Raw genomic sequence first — 25,485 nt, forward strand, 5'->3', positions numbered from 1 at the left:
TGTTGCTTTGTAGTATAACTTCAAGTCAGGGATTGTGATGTTTCCTGCTTTGCCTTTGCTGCTTAGAATTGCCTTTGCTATTCTAGGTCTCTTCTGGTTCCAGATGAATTTTAGGAGTGATTTCTCTAGAAGTATAAGGTACGTTGATGGTATTTTTATTGGGATTACATTGAATCTGTATAATAGTTTTGGGAGAATGGCCATTTTCAAAATGTTTGTTCTTCCATGAGCAAGGGATGTCTTTCCATTTCCTGAGATCATATTCAATTTTTTTTTTCAGTGTATTACAATTTTCCCTGTTTAGGTCTTTCACTTCTTTCGAAAGAGTAATTCCTAAATATTTCATTTTTTTGCTTGCTAGTATGAAGAGTGTGGTTTCTCTTATTTCCCTCTCTGTGATTTTTTTGTTAGTGTATAGCAATGCTATTGATTTTGTATGCAGCTACATTACTGAATTTATTTATTATATCTAAGAGTCTTTCAATGGAGTTTAGGGGGTCTTCTATGTAGAGTATCATGTCATCTGCAAACAATGATAATTTAACTTCTTCTTTTCTTATCTTTACCACTTTTATTTTTCTCTCTTGTCTAATTGCTCTGGCTAGTACTTCCAGTACTATATTAAATAGGAGTGGTGATAAAGGACATCCTTGTCTTGTGCCTGATTTTAAAGGCTTTCAATTTTTGGCCATTTAGTATGATGCTGGCTGTTGGTTTATCACAAATGGTCTTTATTATACTGAGGTAAAGACCATCTATTCCAATTTTCTGTAAAGTTCTTATCAAGAATGAATGTTGGACCTTATCGAAGGCTTTTTCTGCATCTATAGAAATGATCACGTGATTCTTATTTTTGGCTTTATTGATATGGTGGATTACATTTATTGATTTACGTATGTTGAACCATCCTTGCATTCCTGGGACGAATCCCACTTGGTCATGGTGTATAATCTTCTTGATGATTTGCTGCATCCTATTTGCCAATATTTTATGGAGGATTTTTGCATCTGTGTTCATTAGGGAGATCGGTCTATAGTTCTCTTTTTTAGTTGGGTCTTTCTCAGGTTTTGATACTAGAGTAATATTTGCTTCCAGGAAGGACTTAGGAAGGATTGCTTCCCTTTCAATTTCATTGAATAGTTTGAGTGTCAGCATTAGGTTTGCTTTGCATTTCTTGTAGAATTCTGCAGTGAATCCATCTGGCCTTGGGCTCTTCTTTGTAGGTAAGGACTTAATTACATTTTCAATTTCATTAATAGAGATTGGGTTATTCAGCAGTTTTACATCCTCTTGATCTAGCTTTGGTACTTCATATGTTTCTAAGAATCTGTCTACTTCTTCTGTGTTATCAAGCCTTTGAGAGAAGAGGTTTTCAAAATAGGTGTTGATGATCTTCTGTATTTCTGTAGAGTCTGTAGTGATTTCTCCTTTTTCATTTCTTATTGCATGAATTTGAGCTTTTTCTTCCCTTTTTTAAATAAGGTTGGCTAGGGGCTTATCAATTTTATTTATTCTTTCAAAGAACCAACTCTTTGATTCGTTGATTCTTTGGATTGTTTTCTTAGTCTCTATTGCATTGATTTCTGCTCTGATTTTTATAATTTCCTCTCTTCTTTTGGCTTTGGGCTTGACTTGCTCTTCTTTTTCTAGCTGTTTGAGGTGTAGCATCAAGTTATTTATTTGTATTCGTTCTGTTTTCCTGATGTGGGAACTCAGTGCAATAAATTTTCCTCTGAGGACGGCTTTCATTGCATCCCACAGATTCCAGTAAGTTGTATCTGCATTTTCATTTTCTTGTAGGTATTTTAATTTCTTCTTTAATTTTTTCTGTGACCCACTGTTTACTCAAGAGTGTGTTATTCAGTTTCCATGTGTTTGTGGGAGTTTGGCAGTATCTTTTATCATTAATTTCTAATTTCAGTGCGCTATGATCCGATAACATGCCAGGGATGATTACAACTATTTTGCATTTATTTATATATGTTCTATGAGCTAATATATGGTCTATTTTAGAGAATGATCCATGTACTGCTGAGAAGAATGTGTATTCTGATGTTGTTGGGTGGAACATTCTATATATGTCTATCAAATCCATTGTTTGCAGGTGTGATTCAGTTCTGTTGTTTCTTTACTCATTTTCTGTCTGGGTGATCTGTCCCTTGGTGTCAATGGCGTATTAAGGTCTCCTGTTACAATTGTGTTACTGATAATTTGAGTTTTCATTTCTGTTAATAATTGTTTTATATAACTGGGTGCTCTGGAGTTTGGTGCGTATATATTTAAGATAGCTATCTCTTCCTCTTGGAGTTTTTCCCCTAATCAGTATGTAGTAACCTTCTTAGTCCTTTATGATCATTGTTGGCTTAAAGTTCACGTTGTCTGCAAACAGAATGGCTACTCCCGCTTTTTTTTGGATTCCTGCTGCATGAAGTATTGTTTTCCACCCTTTGACTTTCAGTCTGTGAGTATCCTTCTGGGTTAGATGGGTTTCCTGTAAACAGCATATGGTTGGATTTGGTTTCTTGATTCATTCTGCCAGTCTGTTTCTTTTAATTGATGCATTGAGACCATTTACATTAATGGTTATAACTGTTATATGTTGGTTTATTGTTGACATGTTATCTTTCTGCTCTTTCATTTTTATCTTTCTGTTCTGTTTAATTATCTGCTTTGCTTAGTGGTTTTTTTTCCTTTGTGTATCTAAACTGTTTCTCAGTATTTTTTGCAGGTTTGGTTTGGTGTTCATGAAGTTCTTCAGCTGTTCTTTGTCATGGAAGTATCGTATTTCACCATCAATTTTGAATGATAGTTTTGCAGGGTACATCAGTGTAGGTTGGAAATCATTTTGCTTTAGGATCTGGAATACCTCACTCCATGCTCTTCTTGACTTTATTGTTTGTGCGGAGAAGTCTGCTGTGATTCTGATAGGTTTTCCTTTATAAGTGATCTGTCTTTTCTGACAGCTTTTAATAATTTGTTCTTGTGTTGGATTTCTGGGACAGTGATTATTATATGTCTGGGTGTTGTTTTATTTTGGTTATGACTATTTGGAGTTCTATATGCTTCACTGATCCTGATGTCGGTTTCTGATCTCATGCTTGGGAAATTTTCATCTATTACTTCTCTAAATATCCTCTTGACATCCTTTATGTTGTCTCCATCTTTTTCATTAATCCCTATCAATCTTATGTTATTTTTCTTTGCATCATCTTGCAGTTGTTGAATTGTTGTTTCCTGATTCCTTGTTATTTTTAAGAGATCTTTCCTTTCCTGTTCACTAGCTGCAATCCTGTCTTCAAGGTCTGAAATTCTATCTTCACTTTCATTGAGGTGGTTTTTACAACTTTCAGTGGAATTTTTTATTTCCTGTATATCTCTGTGCATCTGCATTATGTATTCTGTTTCTTATATTGCTCATGTAGGGATTCTTTTTGTTTAGTGCCTCCAATTTTTTATCTGTGTTTTCTTTAGATATATTCAGAATTTCTTTCATTTCTTTTATCATTTCTTCTTTTATCTGGGAGATTATTTCAAGTTTGAATTCCTTTAAAGCTTCCTGGAGTTGCTTGTTAATTTCAGTGGCTATTGTGTCCGATATTTGAGGTGAATGGCATATATTTTCTTCTATATACATCGCTCCTAGGGTTTCTTCAGATGGGCTGGTGGTTTGAGGTTGTAATTTGGTCTTTCGTTTTGTCATTTTCCTATATTTCTGTGTTTCACGTGTTATTTGAAAGCTTCCTCAGAGTCTGTTGGACATCCACTTCTTTGTTTGCAGCTCCTGGGATTCTGGCACCCAGTTTCCCCAAGCCACTGGGCCTGCAGAACCAATTGTCCTCTTCTGCCTGTTTAGAACTTGGTAGTTCCAGATAAGCTGGGCTCCAGGGACACTGTGCGCCCACCTGCTTGCTGGAAGCTCCACAGTTCTCCAAGTGCAGCCAGAATGGGGAGGCGGATATAGATGCCTCAAACTCACTTATGCACTTCACTGCACCCGGAAGACTGGAGGGTCCCGAACAGTTTGGGCTTGGGGCAGAGTGCACTGAGCACTTACCGCAGGCTGCGGGGCCTCTGGAACCTGCAATGCTCCCCTGCTTGCTGAGATATCCATAGTCCTCCAGACACATAGGGAGGCGGGGAGATGGATGCAGGTGCCCCAGATCCGCCCAGCCCTTCCTCTGCACCCAGATGGTGTGGTGCAGGAGTCCCAAATAGGCTGGGCTCTGGGGATAGTGTGTGCCAGCCTGCTTGTTGGAAACTCCACAGTTCTCCAAGCGCAGCCGGAAACGGGAGGCGGATGTAGATGCCTCAGACCCACTTATCCACTTCACTGCACCCGGAAGCCTGGAGGGTCCCAAACAGTCTGGGCTTTGGGCAGAGTGCACTGAGTACTCACCGCAGGCCGTAGGGCCTCTCAACAAAGACTTTTTAAAAGAAATATTCTTCAGGATATTGCAGTCATTTGAAGGCTAATTTAAAATACTCTGCTTACAGTCTTTTAAATACCTCAGCCCCAAATTGTCAATACCTCTGAAGACAATTTGAGTATCTCTTATGCAAAAAACTCAGGACTGAGAAAGTTTTAGACTTCAGAGGTTTTCAGTTCGGAGTATTAGTACAGACTCTATTGTCTAAACATATCTAATCCAAAAATCTGAACTCTTGTAAATGCTCTGATGAAAGTTTCAGATTTTACAACATTGCAGATTTTGTATTTCTAGAGTAATGATGCTCAATCTCTACCTTATTGCTGCAGGTAAACATGTGAAGAACCAATGTTTTATAGCTTCTAAAACAGTATAAAAATGAAGATCTCTATGTGGCTACTCAAATTTCACTGATATACAGTTAAGGTGTGTGCCTTTTTCTTAGTGGCCTACCAAGCATGGCCCAGGAAAATCATGGATACTTTGAAATGAACATCCTCTTCTGGCTATTCCTGCTGCAGAGTCTTTGTGGAGCTGCTCTCCTGGGAAGCAGCACAACTTCAGCTCTGGCCCTGAAATCCACAGTCTGCCCTAGTTACCTGACCTGGAGCTCAGGTCGAACAAAATCAACTGACTCTGTTCTGATTATTTTTATGTATATGGTACATTTCTCTCAAACAGCAGCTGAAACCCATATCTCTCTACTCTAAATTATGCCTACCACAAGGCCTATATTTTAATCAGACCACTTTAAGCAAATGTTCCAAGTTATGTGAAAAGCTACATAGCCAATGTTTATATGATGCAGAAACAAACAGATGTAAACACTTTTGCTTTCTACAGATTATCTTACCTTTTGAATTGATTTTTGTTACATGCGACAACTCAAATTCAATGCCAGTTTATCTTATTCCGAAAGATTCATATTCATATTTGTACTTTCTAAAGGAAACACAGGATAGACACCAACACACAGGCCACATGACTTCCAGAGCATCACTAGGTTCTCCTCATGAGTCACTTCAAGAAGACAAGGAGGGGCTGGGGGTTTAGCTCAGCGGCATAAGCACCTGCCTTGTAAGCAGGCAGTCGTGAGTTCGATCCCCGGTACTGAACAACAACAAAAAAAACATCTTTGTGTACTACCTGCTATTTATGGATACATTTTTAATGGCTATATAGATAATTCTTTAGACACACTAGGTAAATATATATTTTTGACCCTACATCCCACCTTTTATTTCTAATCCAGATCAAATGCTATTAAAAATAAGAAAATATATTTTGAAGTATTTATGTATCAAAATACTTACTTCTAGTTTTCCAAAACAAAAAATATATATATATATTAATGACATTTTAGAGAGTTTACACAATTACTGAATACAAATGGAAGGAAAAGAAGAGCCAAACACGTTTCTTTTTTATCAGTTTTTGTGAGGAAATGGAACTAAAAAAGAAAGCTCTTCAGTTTGTAAAGAAATGTAATTTGATTCTAAGTCTTTCCTGTGATTCTAATTCCATACTAAAAAGTACATTTTAAACTTTCCAAGGCATTTCTGAATATCTCCAAAGTAGATTGGATTTGCAGGAAGGTGGAAGAACCCAAATGCTTCATCAAGTCACTGGTGCTGACCAGGCAGCCCTGGGCCTTCCTAGCTGACACAGCTTGAAATGAAATAAGCAGGCGCTGTTCACCTCAGCAAATACTCTGGTCAGGACCCTCAATTTCCACAACGAAGTCCACACTTGGGCTGGTTCCAGAGTGTAATCTTGCACCATCAGCTTTCCAGTTCCTGGCAGCTCCATGTAACTGAATTTGCAGAATGATGGGAAGAACTCATGCAGGGCTACACAAAGACCTGCACCACGACCAACTGAGGACATGGAAAGAAGTCAGAAGAAAAGTATTTCTGGACCTCTGGTAGAAGTGCCAAAGATAGTGACATATCTGTGGGAATGTGCTACAAAGTTTCCGACAAGCACCCCAGAATAGCATTTCACCTACGGACACAACTTTTGTCTGAGAAAGAATTGAATACCACATTTCTCTTTTTACTTGGTTTCTAGGAAACTGATATATAAATGTGATACTCAAATAGCTTCATTAGCTTAAGGTCTTTGGCATAATTACTTGCCTTTTCTTGTTTGTAGTTGTTTTTTAAATCATTTATTTGTACTTTACCAGTCCTAATGCCCACACATATTTTTTTGTTCTACTTTTTCTCAAATACTTTTTGCTCATAATTTAGATGATGAATTAAAAAAAAAACTGTTATTCCTTAGGTGAAATTTATATACACTGTCCCTAGTCATAAAGTGGTACTATTTCCCTGAGAATCTCATAAAAAATAATTTTAACTTTGGAACCCTACTCACTATAGTATAACATGCTAGACATGCTATAGTATAAGCTGCTAGAGTGTGAATGAACAAAAAATTCATTTCAATTTACAGGAATCCAGACTACATTATCCAGGCGTCCTCTTCCCCTATCACAGATACCTAAGACATGAATCCTTTTATCAACATGTGGATCTCCTAAGATCTAGATTTTTAAAAGCCATGGAACTCCTCCCTGAGGAAAACCTGTGTTACGTATGAGTATACATAACATCTGTCATGTGGTTTCAGGTCTTACAGACCCCGGCTCCATCCAGGTTCCTTCTTGCTATGTAAATGGAGGTCAAGTAAGTTTCCACTGTGTGAGACACATGGAATCTTCATGTCCAACACAGTCCCTCAGGGCTTGGCAGTTTCTAAGTCCTTCTTCAGCTCCAGTGAGTCACCACCAGGGAAATCAGCCTTTTGTGACTGTCCACATTCCAACAGTGGCAAGAGACCATGGGAAAATGAAACCCAGGTCTCCTGACTCAACGAGGTCACTAGTGATTTGCACTGCATCTACTATGAAGCAGCCATGCCTCTTTCTAGGAAGAAAAGCATGCACAGCACTTTCACGCTATCACATAGGCAACAGACTACACAGATGCAAGGCCTCTAACCACAAATCCCTCCCTGCTGCCTTCGCCAGTCTCTCTCCACAACACTGCTTTTAAATGGTGGTGGGGTTCCACTAAGTCTAAAACCTTGGTACTTACTTTCAAAGACATATTCATTTCTCTTTTCCCCAATCCTTGACACTAATTTTTGGCTGTTGTTCCATGGAGGAAAATCCACTGAAGCTATCAATAAATGCCATTTATTTCTATTTGCTGGGCAAGACATCATACCATAAACCAAAGCTCGTATTACTCCTATGCATAGAATTTAAATTTAGAAGATTTTATGTAGCCAATTGGGACTAATCTTAAGAAATCACAGAATTCTCGAGTAGAAAAATAAAAACTAGATGGGAAGAAAAATCAACAATAACCAACACTAGACCAAAATTTTCAGTCCCAGCTGTCACATTATTCTCAAAATAAATTAAGTGTGAAAAAACTGCTTCCGAAGCCGGAGCCATGACTTATTAGGTCAATGTGTTAGATTTTTAAAGCTCCCCATGTTGCTTCATCACAGTCAAAGAGAAGAACACCAAGCCCCACCATGGCTGAGGAAGGTGGGGCAGAGGCAGAGATGGGGCTCAAGCAGAGGTGGAGGCAAAGTAGGATGTGACCTTTGCGTGTCCCTTTCTGCTAGTTCTCAGGTAGACACAATCCCCACTGCAGAATACTGCAACAGGAGTGATAGCAGCAGCCCCTAGAGACCAGGGACACAGAGGGGCAGTGGAGGAAGTTGTTGTGGCATGGGTCTGTCTGCAGACTTCTCTTTGCTTGCAGTATGAAAGGACTTCTAGCAGCTTGCTTACCTTTGCCACTCTGCCTCTGTGTTCTGGAATTCCTCAATCCTGAACTCCTCTCCCCTGGACAGGGAAAGTAGAACCCACCATAACCACAGAGGTCAGGAGGACCTCCACCCAGGGAGACATAGGCCTGGGGAGGCCATGGCAAACAGTGATGAGCCAAAAGGAAATGGGTACAAGAACCAGCTCAAGTTAAAGATTTGGCACAGGACGTGAGCATGAGACGGGCCAGAGACTATGTTACTGATTTCTTTGACTTCATGTGGTCATCGTGCATCGAGCAAGATAAGCCCTCATTGGACCCAAGTAGGCTGACAGGATTGTCAGTTATAAGCCCAGCTGCAGCAGGCAGGGCCCCAGGCTGACATCTTTCTCATCATCTAAGCTCCACTGAGTTCCTAGCTGTAGAAAAAATTTTCTTCTAGGACTTGATAGTATCAAGGCATGATGGCACACACCTACATTCCCAGTGCTGTAGAAAGCTGAGAAGGAGACTAAAGATGTTTATAAATATGATTTGTACACATCAATTGCACAAAATTAAAATTAAAATTCCTAACACACAGGGGAGGAAAGTGCCATATAGAGAGGACTAACAGGGACCAGTTCTGTCCTACAGGACTTCTGTAGGCAAGTGGAAGGGGTCCAGAGCTCACTGAGGCTCCTTCCAAGCCAGCCCTTATAGTTCCTCTGGGGAAGAGGATGGATGAGCAGCCTTCATGCGAAACTGACAAAGATCCCCTTGCTCTGAGCTGAGCTAGCTTCAATTTTGGCCTGTACCTGGTAAGACAGAGCATGCGTGGCACTCCCCCAGATTCTGCCCTTGCCCACAGCTAAGAGCACTTAGGCAGTGAATCACAGCTACACACAAGCTTCTAATAGAGGCATCAACTGTCCCAAACTTATAATACAGAGGCGTCAACAATGTATCAATAATGTCTCTGGGAATCCTAATTCTTGAGAAAACTCGGCATCTACCAGTAAGTCTACCAGGGTTCCTTCACTGGAGACTGAAGTACATATTATTCTAAAGAATAACTCTGTGAACTCTCCCTTCTGTCCTAGGGGACATCAGGAAGGAAGTGAGCTCCAAGCTCTCTACAAGCTCTCTCTGAAGGCTGACAGCTCTGTGCTCTAAGTAGCTGCCAGTTAACAGGGAATAAAGAGACAGACCACAAGACAATGGCCAAGCACCAAGGGACTTGTACGAACAATGATACAGTCTTCAATTAAATTCTTTGGCTTAAATTAATCCTGTTGTAATGCTTTCCAGTAAAATCCCTGCATAAATCCTAAAACAAAGTCAAGAACCACCCTAGAATTTGCTTAGCAACCCTAAATAGTGACCTAGCTCTAGCTGGCAAGGGTCCTTCTTCCTTTAAAAGGGACATTTAGGTAAGTCACTTTTGTAACTGCTGGACTAAGGGACACAGAACAGTCATAGTACTGCACGATGACTTGCCATGGGATGTGGTCATTTCTCACTCTTGTGTAGTGATGCCTTTCCCGTGGGCCTCCCACAGCGCTGCCTGCCCGGAGTACTCCTGCCTCTCCTCCCATGGTGAACTCCTCTCCATTCCTCAGCTTTCAAATGCTATCTCCTTTCCTTAGAGATGCCTTTCTCCTCAACTAAGTTAGTCTTCAGTTCCTTGCTTATGATGCCCTGTGCTCTATTTTTTTCTCCACGGTATTTCCTGCAATTTATAATTATGGGAGTTTTCCCCACAATATTTGCATTTTTCTTGTTCATATATACAAAGAAGAGAAGAATCATTTCCATCTTCCTCACCATTTTAGACCTGATCAATGATGAACACCAAGTCAGAATATATTTACTGAAGGAAGAAAAGGAATTAGAATGAGGACTACAGTAGCCAGGCCCATCACTGGAGTTGAAGTTACAGTAGATCTGAAATGAGTTCAAAGTCTGGTTTTACTTTTATGTTCTACAGGTGATTCAGATGTATATTGCCCTTTTGAGAAGAGTACTTGACATTTTCCTGGCGAAATAATATATTGAAGTACCTTGTAAATCACTCCACATGAAAGAATTCTGAAGAGGCCTGCAGCCTCCTGGACCCTCTCACATTGTTCAGCCCCAGGGTCCTCCCAACTCTCCTGCCACCCATGGCTGACAAGGAAGCAGCCTTTGATGATGCAGTGGAAATATGTTTGATCAATAGGAATACAAGATATGAAAAAAGAACACACCTTTTCTTTCTTTATGATCTGGTGATGACCTATGCTCTGGAGTGGTCCAGCCTAACAGCACTGTCAGTGGTTTCCAGATATAACCAGATCAGAAGGGAAGGATTTCATTATTTATCAGCTTGTCTTGGAGATGCACATCAGATGAACAATGAACAGAATTACGTTGTGATAGCCAGCATAGAGCTCCTTAACGATGATGTTCAGTTTGATGTGTCACACTGTGACTATGAGAAAGAAGAACTTAGAGGTTTTGGCTCTGTTAGTGGGAAAATTGAAATAGAAATCAAGCTCGATCATGAAGGAGAAGTAAACAGGGCACATATGCCCCAGAACCCTTGCATCACTGCAACCAAGACTCCATCCAATGATGTTCTTGTGTTTGACTATACAAAGCATCCTTCTAAACCAGACCCCTCCGGAGAGTGCAACCCAGACTTGCATCTCTGTGGACATCAGAAGGAAGGCTAAGGACTTTCTTGAAACCCAAATCTTGATGGGTATACCATCTGCCAATGGGACAACAGAAGTGGTGGATGCAAAGACCATTTTTACAGGGCACACAGGAGTAGGAGATGATGTTTTCTGGCATCTGCTCCATGAGGCTGTTTGGGTCAGATGCTGCGGACCAGAAACTTATGTTTTGGGACACTCAGTCAAACAACACTTTCAAACCAAGCCAATCAGTTGATGCTCACACTGCAAAAGTGAACTGCCTCTCTTTCAATTCTTATAGTGAATTTATACTTGCCAATGGATCAGCTGACAAGACTGTTGTTTTACAGGATCTAAGAAATCTGAAACTTAAATTGCATTCCTTTAAATCACATACGGATGGAATATTTCAGTTTCAGTGGTCCCCTCACAATGAGACTTTTTTGACTTCCAATGTCTGGTATTCAAGCAAAACTGGAGAAGAGTAATTCCAAGGATGCAGAAGATGGCTCACCTGAGTTATTTATGCACTCACACTGCCAAGATATCTGATTTTTTCTGGAATCCCAATGAACCTTGAGTGATTTGTTCTGTATCAGAGACATTTTCATGCAAGTGTCGCTGATGGCAGAGAACATTTATAATGATGCAGACCCTGAAGGAAGCATGGATACAGAAGGACAAATATCCAAGATATGTCTGCACTTGTGGTTTTAGACTCCCCTTTTTCCTCTCAACTCTGAGATTAACAGAGCCATACAGACTTTGTTCAGTTATCTCTTCATAACAGATACCACCAATAATAGTATAAGCCCCAAAAGAAGTATTTTCTAAATATTAACCAGGGTACTTGATTCAACAAAGCCACAAACTTATATTTTCTTTAGGAAATTTCTAGTAACAAATCCAGGTCTAAGGTATCTACAAAAAGGGGAATATAATGTCTGATTATTTTTCTTTTTTAAGTTATAGCCTCAGGTTTTTCAGACTTGTTTCAGTAAAGATTAGAGTGAATAAGGAATAGAGCCAAGTGAGGTTAAGTATCTGAGTCATGAAGTGTAAGTACTGCATTATGTCAATTTATTCAGGGAATTAGAGGAGAATCTAGTCACAGATTCATACTCTAACACATACCTGGTATTCCAGGATGTATATTTTCCTGTGTAGACCAGTTTCCTCTTGGTTTTTTTAATTAAGTCAAAGGTACATGTTCTTCCTTCCCCATGTATTTTCACTTGTTATTGTATTTCTTGAGCTATTTTCATATTACTTCTTTCCTTTCTGTGAAATGGTTTTTGTTGCTCTTTTGTTGTTTTAACTTGGGACCACCTAGTTGGAAAGATGTATATTTTTACCTACTAGTTATGCCTCAGATGGATAGTCAGGTTGAGAAGGGAGATTTGATAGCTTGTATTTGTTTTTAAAATTAAATTAATCCTTCATAAGACTTGCTTTTTTCTTTTTCTGAAGGAGTTACTAGTCCTTGACCACCAGTTTGATACCACTGTTTCACCAGCAGGCCTGTTATTCCGCATGACTAACTATGAAAGTACTTATAATGGAATAAATTGCTTATCTACATAAAAAAATCTGAATAAAAATTTATTATCTAATTATCTAATTATTTACAATAATCAGAATGCTCCAATTCTGTAACCAGCAGGCTCACAATGGTGACCATACCCTACTCTCCTATGGTATTTCCAGATATGCTTACTGTTCCATAAGTGATCAAAATAAAGTCTACCCAGGATATTCTGATTCCAACAAGCACACGGAAAAGGTACTTTGTAAATAAACAAGAATCCACTATGCTATGCTACTTTAGTAGACAATTTACCCATCCATAGTCCTATGCTAATTCATGCAAATGTGGTCTTTGCAAAACACCAAAGTCCAGGATCCCTCACCTCACAACACAGATTGCTGATTTTATTGTCTGCTGATATGCCAGATTTTTCCCATAAAAATTTTTGGTCCCTACTGTAAGCTTCAAAGCTTAGGCCAAACAAAAACAAAATTGGTGACTTTGGCAATCCAGTCTTGATTAAGTTCTGTTTTGATGGTTATAGAATAAATTATTAAATGTTGATTTAAAAAAACTGGAGGGAGAGACGGTTGGAGAGTCTGGTTCATGAATTTTAAACTGCATGGTCTCTCTTACTACCACATATCAATAATTTTTTTTAACTTCAAAGTTCCCCTCCACCCAATTGCTTAAATTGCACCCCTTATACCTTTTTAACCTCTCCTACTTCTGGGACTGTTTTTCTTATACAGCTGTTTCCTCTAAAACTTTTCCGAAACCATCACCAACCCCCTAAACAATTATTTCATTTTAGAGAAAGTAGTTTAGCAGTGTCTTGACATATGAGAACAGAAATTAGTTTAGTCTCCCCAGTTTTTAAGCCATCTGGTCTCATCTGTAGCCCCTAAATACAGACCCAGAAAAAGAACTGAGCTCCCCACACCTTTAGAATCTCAGGGCTAACTCACAATTCTGCTTTGGACCTTCCTCTCAGTCAGGGCAGATAGCCTCCCAGATTCCCATCCTCAGTTCATCATAGGCCTCCTGCACCCAAAGCACTTCCCCAGAGAGGAGGCTCCCTGCTGACCTAGCTCCCCTCCTTCTCTCTCCCCAGGTGTCTACACCTTGCAGGGCTCCAGCCCCAGCTGAGTGAGCAGGCCAGGCAATGCAAAGCCAGCTCAGCAGGGCCACCCAGAGGTCCTGGGAAGCGCGGGCCACTCACATCTTCTAAAGCTCCCAGTGACAGATAAACATAATGAAATGACAAAACATTTTAATGCCTACATTGAACAAATCAACATTTCTAACACTCAAACACTTATGACTAATTATGCTCTTCATAAGACAGTTAAAAGATTTATAAAACACATTAATTCATAGTGCACTACAGGCAGAATGTCTGTTAATGAGAAAAAAATTTAAAGTTTAATAATGAATGCCATCTTACTTCAATTCTGCCAGTCTGTCTCTGAAACTGAATGTGTAAGTTCATGGGGCAATAACAGCAAGAAAAGTAGCTAGAGGCCTGAGCTAAACCATCCTGACAGAACTAAACCATCCTCTGACCACACAAGCATGATCAAACAATGTGGGCCAACAGCATATGACAACACATTTAATTAAAAACAGAGAAGATAGTAGCTAGCCCCATCCTAGTCATCCTAGCAGGAATTTCAAGGCAGAAACACAGCCTACCACTAGTGACATCCCCAGTAAAACAGCCTCCCAATGGTTTTATCTTTGGACGTTCTCCAGATTCTGCTTTCCTTTGTGACACGTAACCTGGGATGATAGCCCCTACTGCAGTCTGCGTGCCTTGGGCCTTGGGACCAGATTGATGCCTCTGTTTTCCTGAGGATACCTGAGAGATTGCCCTTGTGCCGAAGTTACAGGAATCTGAAAAATGGGCAGAGAATGCAGACACCCCTTGGAAGCCATAAGGAATGCTTCCAGGACTTACCACAAGGAGAAAGGTCCATGACATGCAAGTCTTTATATAAAACAGTGGAATATCTGTATACACAATCTTCTGAACACTCTAAATCATTTTAGATCTTTATAATACTTAATATGATGCACATGCTAGGCAATTAGTTGCTAAATTATACAGTTTAGCCAACAGTAACAAAGTTATTTTTTCCTGCCTCACTTAGCAAATTGATCTCACTTTCATGGTTGACAATGCCCTCTCTTTCCAGTAAGACTGCTCCTTACTACCTCTCTTCACTAAAAATGTGCGGTGTTTACCTATTGTTATTTTCAGCTCCTCAGATGCAGTAGTTTTCTGTTTTTAGGAAAAAAAATACCACCACATTAAAAATATACATTGATTCTTAATTCACTGGAATTTCAGGCACATTTTTAAAAGTTAATGCTTTAAAATGCAGAAAGTAAGGTAAGTGTGTCACATATTCAGTTAATAAGAGGCAGAATTAAGCCTGACATGGTGATGCACTCCTAAAATCCCAGCACTCCGGAGGCTGAAAGAGGAGGATCATTGCAAGTTGGAGACCAGTCTTGGCTACAAAATGAGCCCAAGGCCAGCCTAAACTGCATAGTGAGACTGTCTCTTTAAAAAAAAAAAAAATAAGAAAAAAAAAAAAAAAGAGGAAGAATTAAAGAAAAAATGGCCAAGCTCTAAGAACTAACATGGGGCATTTGGTGGCTTACGGCAAAAAGAAGAGCAAGTGAGGTCAAAAGGAAACATGAGGAAGACACTAGAACTTACTTCAGATCTCACACATAAAGCCTCCCCAGAAGTTTCCCATCTCCCACAGCTCTACCCAGGAATGGTACCCTAGCACTGGGAAGGTTGCAAGGCTTCTTTGGTGGCAATTTTTATGCACCCTGGTTCCTTAGCTCCATATTAACTCAATGCATTCAGCCCCTACCCTTCACATTCCACAGAATCCACATCATTCCTTGGAACATCATTCCTCTACTCCCCTCTCAAAAATTAAAACCTCAGACAAAGGAATTGGCATAAGAGAGGCAAAAAACGTGCTTATCTTGAAGAAAACCTCTAGGCCCAAGCCCAGTCCTAAGTAACAGCCCAGGCTACAGGGAAAACCAAGGATCCTTGAGTTTGCACTATATCTTAAAACAATGTACAGAGAACAAATGCAAGGTCCTGAGTTTGATTCCTGGAATCCCAAAAATGCTATTAAAATAATATCAGACTTCCAAGTTGGTACCAAATGTTGCAACCAGGGCACTGAGGCAGGAAAAAGAAAGGCATTCAGATTGGAAAGGAAGAAGTAAAAGTCACTTGTTTTTTTTTTGCAAGTGACATGTTTAGTTATGTAGAAGATCTGAATCTATGAAAAAATGTACTAGATCAAATAAGTGACTTCAGCAAGATCTCCAGGTACAAGATCACTATTTTAAAATCAGCAGGTTTTCTGTTTCCAACAAACAATCCAAAATTAAGATAAAAAAAATCATAGTATTTATAATTACACAAAACATTATGAGGCGCTTAATGATAAATCTGACAAAAGATGTTTAAGATCTATAAACTAAGTAATAGACAATGCTCCTGAAAAGTTAAATTAGTGGAGAGATATATTTTGTTCACAGAACAGAATATTTAAAATTTGGTGCTTTTTTAGGCAAAAATGGACAAGCTTATTCTAAAATTTATATGGAGATGTGAAAGACCTAGAATATTCAAAACAACTTTGAAAAGGATTAAGATTAGAGTACCAACAATATTACTAGATTTTAATACTTATTACATAGCCACTGTAATGAAAATGTTACATTGGCACAAAGACGATACATAATCAGAACACAATGGAGAGCACATAAACAGACACACATATAACCATGACAATTTTTTTTTTTTTTTTTTTTTGGCTTTTTCCTTTTTATCGGTACCAGGGATCAAACTCATGACTGCCTGCTTGCAAGGCAGGCGCTTATGCCGCTGAGCTAAATCCCCAGCCCCCATGACAAATTTTTTTGTCTTTTTTTTTTGAGACAGGTCTCATTATGCAGTTCAGGCTGGCCTTGAGTTCACTTTGTAGTACAGGCTGGTCTTGAACTTGCAATGACGCTCCTAAATCAGCCTCCTAAGAGCTGGGATTACAGGCATGTGCCACTATGCTCAGCTTTCCACAACAAATGTTGGGTAAAGATGCAAAGGGAAATCAGCAGACAATAGAGTCACTTCAAAAAAAATGGTACTGAAACAATTAAATATCCACATGCAAAAAAATTGAAATTCCATCCATTCTTTGCATCACCTACAAAAAAGAATTCAATTTACAGATTACATGACCTAAATCTATAAATTGCATGAAGGGGTATAGGGATCTAGATCAGCAGCACAAGCGCCCGCTTGGTAAAACAGCAAGGAGAAAACATAGGAAAAAAATCCTCTGTGGCCTTTTGCTAAACTGAGCTTGATTAAATTAAAAACTTCTTCTTTGTAAAACACTGTAAGAGAATGGAAAGATAAGAAATAAGCTGGGAGAAAATATTTCCTAAAAGAAATATGCACATGTATAAATAATAAGAGGTTTATATTTAGAACTCTCCAAATTCAATAATAAGAAAAAAACCCATTTTTTAAAGGTGAAGACTAGAACAGAAAAAAAAAAAAACACATGTAGATGACAAATAAACACATGAAATGATTTGGAAATCTTTGGAAAATGCAAATTAGAGCCACAGTGTGAGAACAACGCATGCTTACACACACATACACAAAACTGACCTCCCTAATGGTGGTGAGAATGTACAGAAACTGAAACTCTGACATAATTGAGTGAGAATGTAAAATGGCACAAACCCTTTGGGGTTTTTTTTGTTGCTGTTTTGTTTTATTTTAAAGAGAATAAAACAAAAGAAAACAAAACAGAACAATGCAAAAACACAGGACTTCACAATAAGACATCAACAGTAGCTACCATAATGTCTCTTTTCAAAATAGTTGACTACACCTGCCCACACAAATATCAAACATGACAAAATAATATAAAACCATTCAAAAGAAAGAAAGCATTAAGGGACTTCAAAACCAGGTAACAGGAAATGAATAATGGCTACAATAGTATCTCATTTTTCTCAAAAAAATTGTCCATACCATCATACATAACAAAATCAAATAAACCACAACAGGATAGAACTAATCAAAATAGAAGAACAAAAGCATGGTAGGACTTCAAAGCAAGATGATAGTAAATCAGAAATGGCAATGGCTACCATAGTGAACAAACTCTTTTTACAAAACAATTTTGCAGGCTTTTATAAAGGAAATAAACATCTCCAAGCATTCCACTATTAGGTCTTTATCCATGAGAAAGAAACACATATGCTCATTTAAAAACTTATGTGCCAATGTTTCTACCTCTTTTATTTATAATATTCCTAAAAGGAAATAGGCCAAAGGCCCATTTATAGGTCAACAGATAAACAAATTATAGTATATGCACACAATGAAACATTTCTACTCAACTACTCAAAAAGGAATGAGTCTAAAACACAGATGAGCCACTCGTGCACATCTGTAGCCCAGCACTCTAGGACGCCTTGCCAAGTTCAAATACAGCATAGACAATTTAATAAAACCTTGTCTCAAAATACAAAAGAAATAGGGCCTGAGATGTAGCTTGTTGTGAAGGCCTTAGGTTCAATCCTCACAACAATAAAATATAACCTTAGGTAAAACTCAAAATAATGATGTTTAGTGAAAAGCACCAGACACAAAAAGAGAATATATATGCTTATATGATCCTAATATAAAATTACAGAAAGTACAAATTATTCTTTAGTGATGGAAAACTTATACAGTGGTTGCCTGGCAATGGAGGAGGGAGGTGTATGGAGAAGAGCTACAGGAAGAAATTGCAAAAGGGCAAAATGAAACTAACTTTTAGACATATTTTTATTATTTTGACTGTGATAATGGTTTCACAGGTACACATTTGTGTAGAAAAATGCATATGAAGTATGTGCGGTTTACAGTATATGGTATGTCAATTATACTTCATAAAGCTATTTTGAAACAGTGGTGGAAAAAGATGATACACAGAGAATGGGTGATGTGGCACAGAGAAGGGTGATGTGGCATTCAAGCACCCACCAGCATGGCAAAGAGTTAAAGAGACGTCTTTTACCAGGATCACTCTGCAAAGCATTGTTAAAAAACAAAACAAAATCCATAAGCATAGTTGGTTTTGAGGCCCAGGAGGTGCTAGCATATCAGGATGAACAAAACACAGTCTCAGATTCATCAGGTAACCTTTTTGGCCCACAGTCTCCAGCGCTTACGATCAAGGGTTCACCAGATGAACTCTATTGTCCCTGCAAGAACATCTTCCATAATTCTACATTGTGCTTCCTGCATTTTTATCCCTTCTCAACAGCAATTGTGATTAATACTGTCGTCCCAACAACAAAAGGGGCAAGATTACACAATGCAGAAAGATAAACTTTGGGGCCTTCTCTCTATAAAATAATGATACAGACTTTTTTTTTTCCTTTTTATCGGTACCGGGAATCGAACTCAGGACTGCCTGCTTGCAAGGCAGGCGCTTATGCCGCTGAGCTAAATCCCCAGCCCCTTGATACAGACTCTTAATTGCTAAGCTCTTAAATACTAGATATGGAGACATATCTTAAGCAAAAAAATTAAGAGCAAAAAAGAAGTGTGTCTCTCTTCCTTTTTATGAAAACTGGTAGTACTCAACTAATCAAAGTAGCAAATACTGAAACATATGCCTGGAAATTATTTCATCAAACATAGACAATAAAGGTCATCTCATACATATCGAAGCTGGGTCTTCATTTTCTAGATAAAGAAAGCTAAACAGAGTAAGATTAAGTAGCTTGCCCAAGGGCACCCAGCTGTAAAGAAGCAAGATAAATACAGAATCTAGCCAATACTAATTTAACAGTTCCAAAAAGGTTACCAGAGGATGTTACCAAAGTCTGGGATAAGCACTTAGTTTTTGGAGGCTAATGACAAAGAGGACAGCCAAGTCTTCCCACAAAACATTGCTTACTGTCCTGTGTTAATTCAGAACTCCAGGCTGATCAGTAGAGAGCACATACACTCATTTCTTTGACTCCCACACATTCATACATTTCCATCCATGCCAAAGGTGGAATTAGCCCTATGAGGCACAGTAGCTGACACCCCTTCTAACACATCCCAGCAGCTCTAGTATTGTTATGGCCATTTCAGCTCCCAGGTCCAATTTCTCACCTCATTGTGGTACCACATGCAATCACCTCACCAAGTGACAGAAAGCCAAAGCTAACACACCAGCCCACCAGCTGCACAGCAGCAGGCACCCCAAAGACCTTGCTTCCTGTTCTGGCAATCCCACCTGTATCTCTGCCCGTTCAGAGTCTGGCCCATTGCTTTTAAAGCTCAGAGCTGGACAGGCCCCAGATATCCAAGAAACCATCTGTTACAAAAATCTCCCTCCTCCACTTTCACTTCACAACCTGCCACCATCTCTGGGGCTCTGAAAAGTGGGTATGTGGCTCTGGTTCTCAATTTTGGAAAAGACGAGGCTCGTTCTAATCCTGCCAGGAATGGAAGGAGCCACCAGCACCCAGAAACAAGTCTATGTGCTCCAGTTGCAGCCTAAACTACCACGGATATTAGAAAAATTTAGAAAAGTAAATGCAATTTCTTAAAGCCAAGAAGTGATTTATCCATTTCATTTAATATTTATTTATTTTGTACTAAATACTTTACAAAAGTCACAAATATTAAATAAAGACAGGAATCACAATAATACAATGTCCCAGATCTAAAGCAACATAAAATTTCTTTTCAATTCAACTAGAATATCAAGAGCAAGCATTCTTTAAAAATTGTTCAAGTATTACTATATATAAATCCAAGTAGAGCTCAAGAAATTAAATGCACAGTTGTCTAATACCTAAAACTGACTGAGTATTCGCCATGTGACAGAAGCCACTAGGATCTTTACATGTATGATCTCACTGAATTTTTCTAGTTCTATTGTTCTCCTTTTTTTTAAGCAGGGGAAGCATATGGAGGGTGATTAACATGCCTGAGGTGATGTCAATGAAAGGTGACAGAGTCAAGGTTCAAATCCAGATCCCTAAGAGCCCAGTGTCTTAGTTGCCCTACACTGGGCAGTGCAGGAGGGAAAACTAACACTGTTCTTTAACTTGCTGACCTGTATCACCCTGCATTGAGGTTTTGTGTAAGCAACTGCCTTAAACCAACAGGCAAAAAAGGTATCCACTCTCATCTAACAAACTCACAGCATGGCTGTCATCTAGTGGAGCAGACGCCAGAGAAGAACAGGTGAACCCTGGCCTGATAAGTCATAAATGCTTCCACCTCAGACCAAATTTCTTCAAAGAAATGAGAAGTCAAGGAGAAAAGAGGGAAAATCTCATTCTAAATTCTTCAAGAAATTTTGAATAAACATGACTAGCCTGGTAAAGCTCTGAAAAAGTCAGTCTGTTAAAAATTTAAAAATTAGTAACTAGTACACACAGCAAGAAGCTGTCAGTTTAGCCCCATGCTTATGCAGGATCCCGCTGAGGGGTAACCAGCATGGGTCTGGAGAAGCAGCCAGCCAAGCCCCCAAGTGCACACAGACTGCCACTGGGACTCTCCCACAGGTAGCCAGGGTAGACTGGAGAAGTAGCAGCCAGCCCAGTCCCTGCATGTAGGGCAGCCACAATTACCTCCAGGGACCCATAGCCCGCAGTGGGTTGGGAAAACCAGCTGGCCACACATTGGAGAAGCTCACCCTGCACACCATCACCTCCCCAGGGATCCTGGGGTAGGAGAAATTCAAGTGCCTGATCAATCTCCCTCTACACTGTGGATGAGCAGCCAACATGAGTAGTGCTGGGACCCCACAACCTATTCATCCAAATGAACCCAGAAAAATGTCAAGAGGAGGAGCAAAAGGCAATCTCTGCTGGGCCTCCAGCCCAAACAGAACAAGTCCAAGTGACACAGACATGGAAAAAGCTGAAAGACACACACCTGAAATTTCTGGGATGATGGAAACTGAAGTAAAGAAACTACTTCATGAGGCTGTAAAAGAAATCAGATCAGAAATAATAACTCAGGCAAAAGAAGAAATGACAAGCATAGTAAAAGGGTTGCTGAACGTATCTGAAAAAAGACATAGATAAAAGAAAAGAGATGCACAGAAGAATGACGGAAACTGTGAATTAACAGTATAAAGAACTGGGAGCCATGAAACAGATTCAGAGATATCTGGGAAATTAATAATTCAATTAAAAGCTGGCAAAACCACTTAAAAGAAACTGAAGATAGACTTTGAGACCTTGAAGACAGGTTTGCAGCTAGCAATAACAAGGAATCAGGAAATACAATTGAACAACTATAAGAAAACACAAAGAAAAATAATTTAAGAGTGAGAAGTGTCAGCAAAAAAAAAAACAGGAATCAACACAAATGACATAAAAAGACTATTCACAGAAATAATGGCAGAAAATTTCCTGAGGAAAAGGACCTGACATCCAGATAAGTGAGGCATATAGAAATCCAGATAGCCAGAACTAAAATAAATCTACACCCAGACATACAATAATCAAGAGCTCAGAAATTTGGCATAAGAGCAGAATATTGAAGGCTGTTAGAGAAAATAAATAGATCTATAAAATAAAAGCCATCAGAATCACAACAGACTTCTCAACACAAATCAAGTTAAGAGGAGCTTGGAGTGAAATACATCAAGTCCTGAAAGAAACCATCTTCCAACCCAGACTGATGTACCCTACAAAACTATCTTTCAAAATAAACGGAGGAATAAGACACTTTCATGACAAAGAACAACTGAAGGAATTCATGACCACCAAACCAACCCTACAAAGAGTACTGAAGGATATTCTAGAGACAGAAAAATGCTCATGGTTCGAGGAACAACAGGGGAATGAGATCACTGAGTGGGGCAGACAACTGAATGCAGGGGAAAAAATAGGGAACCAAAGGCAGGAAAAATGCATGACAGACGAACCAGTACATGTTGGCCGTAATCATTAATGTAGATGGCCTCAGCTCACCAATAAAAGGAAACAAAGGCAGAGTGCATCAAGAAACAAGATCCACAAATATGCGATATACAAGAAACACATTAATTTGAAAGGAAATTCATAGGCCAAAAGTCAAAGGAGAGAAAACAATGTTCCATAACAAGGAACCAGAAAAAAGCAGGGGTATCTTGCCCATGAAATGCAGAATGGATAAGAAAGATATGGCATTTTTATACAATGAAAAGCTAATTAGCTATTAAGAAGGATAATCACAAGGCTCTTATAGGTAAATGGATGCAACTTGTGACCATGTTCCTGTGTGAAATGGTTTGAACTCACACAGGTGAAAATCAGGTTATCTCCTTCACATAAAGTACTGAAGGAGTTCGCGGAATCCAAAATGTACAATAAATATTACGAAAGTGAAAGAGGATGAAATGCTTAAAAAGAGGTAGTAGCCATTGTTAATTCCCTATTGTTTTAAAATCCTATATTATTTTCATTGTTTTGTTTTGTTTTGATTTAATTATTCTGTTGTTTTTTTAAAATTAGGTCTGATGGTATGGGCAGCTTTTTTTTTTTTTTTTTTTTTTTTTTGTCTTTTTCCTTTTTATTGGTACCGGGGACCGAACTCACGACTGCCTGCTTACAAGGCCGGCGCTTATGCCGCTGAGCTAAATCCCCAGCCCCTGGGCAGCTATTTTGAAGATACCAAGATATATTATAGTAGCCATTATTGATTTCCTATTATCTTGTTTTGAAGTCCTATATCACTGTCACTGTTTTGTTTTGGCTTCATTCTGTTTTATTTGGTTTTATTCTCTTAAAAATAAAAAATAAAATTTAAAAATTATGTATTCCTTGCTACCCTTTCCTTCACCCAGCAAGCACAGAAATCCATGAGTGCACATACACATACACACACAATTAGTATTAGCCTATTTAAAAATTAAATTTTTAGTTGTTTATTTTCATTTGAGGAATTCACTTAGCAAACATTTGGCTTCACGCGCAATTATGTAGCTACGTTTTACTGAAGGCATCTTATATATTGGGTGGCAGCTAGCTCTTAGGCATCTCAAGCAGTAACGACTACTCAAGGCAGCCTTGGATTTACGGCTGAACTGAGATCATGGGGCTGAGAGATAATGCTCAAACCACTGGGCCTACTTACTGGCAATCATTCTCAGATTCACTAATAAGCTTGTGCTATACACAAGCACCTATGTGTGTCAGCCAAGGTAATACCTGGAATACTATGGCCAGCAAAATAAACTTAAGGTAGAAAGCAAATAGGGATGTAAAAGTATGGTAGTTGACAGGACTACTGCAGTAGAACAGATTGACAAGTGAGTGTATTCAATCTCCTGTAACCCATGAAATGGGTGACATAAAAACATTTATTCCTCATAGTTTTGGAGACTAGAAGACCAAAATCAAGGTACTGTCAGACTCAGGTAAAGATGAAGACTTTTGTTGCATCCCCACTTGATGAAAGGGGTCAAGAGGTTGCCTTAGGCCTTTTGGAGGAACAATAATCTTGAGTCACCTGGAACCTAAACTTCTGCTAAAGACCTCACCTCTTAATATCATCAACTGGGAACTACATTTCAACATAGAACTGGGGGAGGGCATGGGTATAAACATTCAGATGATAGCATTCAGTATTTTGGCAGTTTTAAAACATGGCCTCAAATTACTCCTGAAAGGTGATGTTTGTGGCTCTTCCTTGTGAATCTAGGTCACCTTGAGACAGCTTCCACCAAGAGAATATGAGGGAAATGAAAATGTATGACTTCAAAGCTAGGTTTGAAAAGCTTCTTGCAATCTTTGTATCACTAGAACTCTCATTCCTGGAGGCTAAGGGCCCTGAATGCAGTCTAACTACTTTGCAGCCACCTGCTGTGAGGGAGTCTAACCTGCAGGAAGGTGCTAAGGGCAGCAGCTCTGGGGCACAGGTCCAGCTCCTGGAGCTATGCATGGATGCCAAATCCAGCCTCCAAGTGTTCACACCTTCCTAGCCAAGGCTCCAGATGTCATGCAGGAGGCTCACTTTGTCTGAATCCAAAAACCTAACAGAATGGGGGTTGCTCAACCCCATGGCACCGTGACAGAGGTCACACAGGATAGCTTGCCAGACAAAGGTGCTACACATAATGAAGAGGCTGCCTTGTACTAGAAGTGAGCACTCTTCCCAAAGGAACACAGAGGTTGGGACCTGAAGGGGGTGGGTAGATGGGGAAACCAGGCAAGAGGCACAGCTGAGGCAGAGGGGTGCAGTGGGTGCTGAGGAAGAGCAGAGTGTGAGGAATGAGAGGCTAGCTGGGTAGGCAGGGGCCAGACTATGCTCAGGCTGGGGCTCTCAACAGCAGTTAAGAGTTCCCTGGAGCTGTTCTTTTTATTTTATGAGTGTATTTAAATCTTTCTTTTGTTCATTTTATTTCTTTAAATTAAACCTCACATAACATAAAATTCATTATGATGGACTAAATGGCCTACTCCCAAAATTCAGAGGAAGTCATAGCCGGTATCTAAAAATGTGACTTTATTTGGAAATAGTGCTAATATAGGTATAATTCATTAAAATAAGGTCACTAAAGGTGGATCCAACCCCATTACCAGGAAGAGAAGAAGTGTGCACACGGCCCTGCACAGACAGAGAATACCACGATATCGTGGGAAAATGAAGGCAGAACCTGGGGTGATGGGCCCACAAGCCAAGGAACCCCAAAGATCACCTGAAAATCACCAGAAGCTGGGAAAAGGGTATGAAATCGATTCTGTCCAATAGTGCTCAGAAGAAACCAACCCTGCCAACACCTCGGTCTCATAATTTCAGCTTTTGGAATTATGAGACAATAAATTTCTATTGTTTTTACCACCCAGTTTGTGGTGCTTCGTTAGAGCAGCCCAGTGAACTGATATCCTCATTATTTTTACTATTTTTAAGTGTACAATCTAGTAGTTTTTAGTATCTTCCCAATATAGTACAGCCACCCCCACCATCTAATTGCAGAACATTTTCATATCCAAAAAGCAAACTTTAATTCCCTTATCCTTATATACTGGCCATC

General features: G+C 39.3%; 1 protein-coding gene and 1 pseudogene across 3 annotated transcripts in view; one reads left to right on the forward strand and one right to left on the reverse strand.

The window, feature by feature from the left end:
- The window catches only part of Tspan5 (tetraspanin 5), a 191,405-nt gene that overhangs the window by 121,048 nt on the left and 44,872 nt on the right, over nt 1-25,485 (reverse strand). The window lies entirely within an intron of this gene.
- On the forward strand, nt 10,360-11,662 carry LOC106028110 (histone-binding protein RBBP4-like; annotated as a pseudogene).

Source organism: Cavia porcellus, unplaced genomic scaffold (genome assembly GCF_034190915.1).
Source record: "Cavia porcellus strain 051 isolate PalLab524CR breed Dunkin Hartley unplaced genomic scaffold, mCavPor4.1 scaffold_4, whole genome shotgun sequence".
In the NCBI taxonomy this organism is placed as follows: Eukaryota; Metazoa; Chordata; class Mammalia; order Rodentia; family Caviidae; genus Cavia; species Cavia porcellus.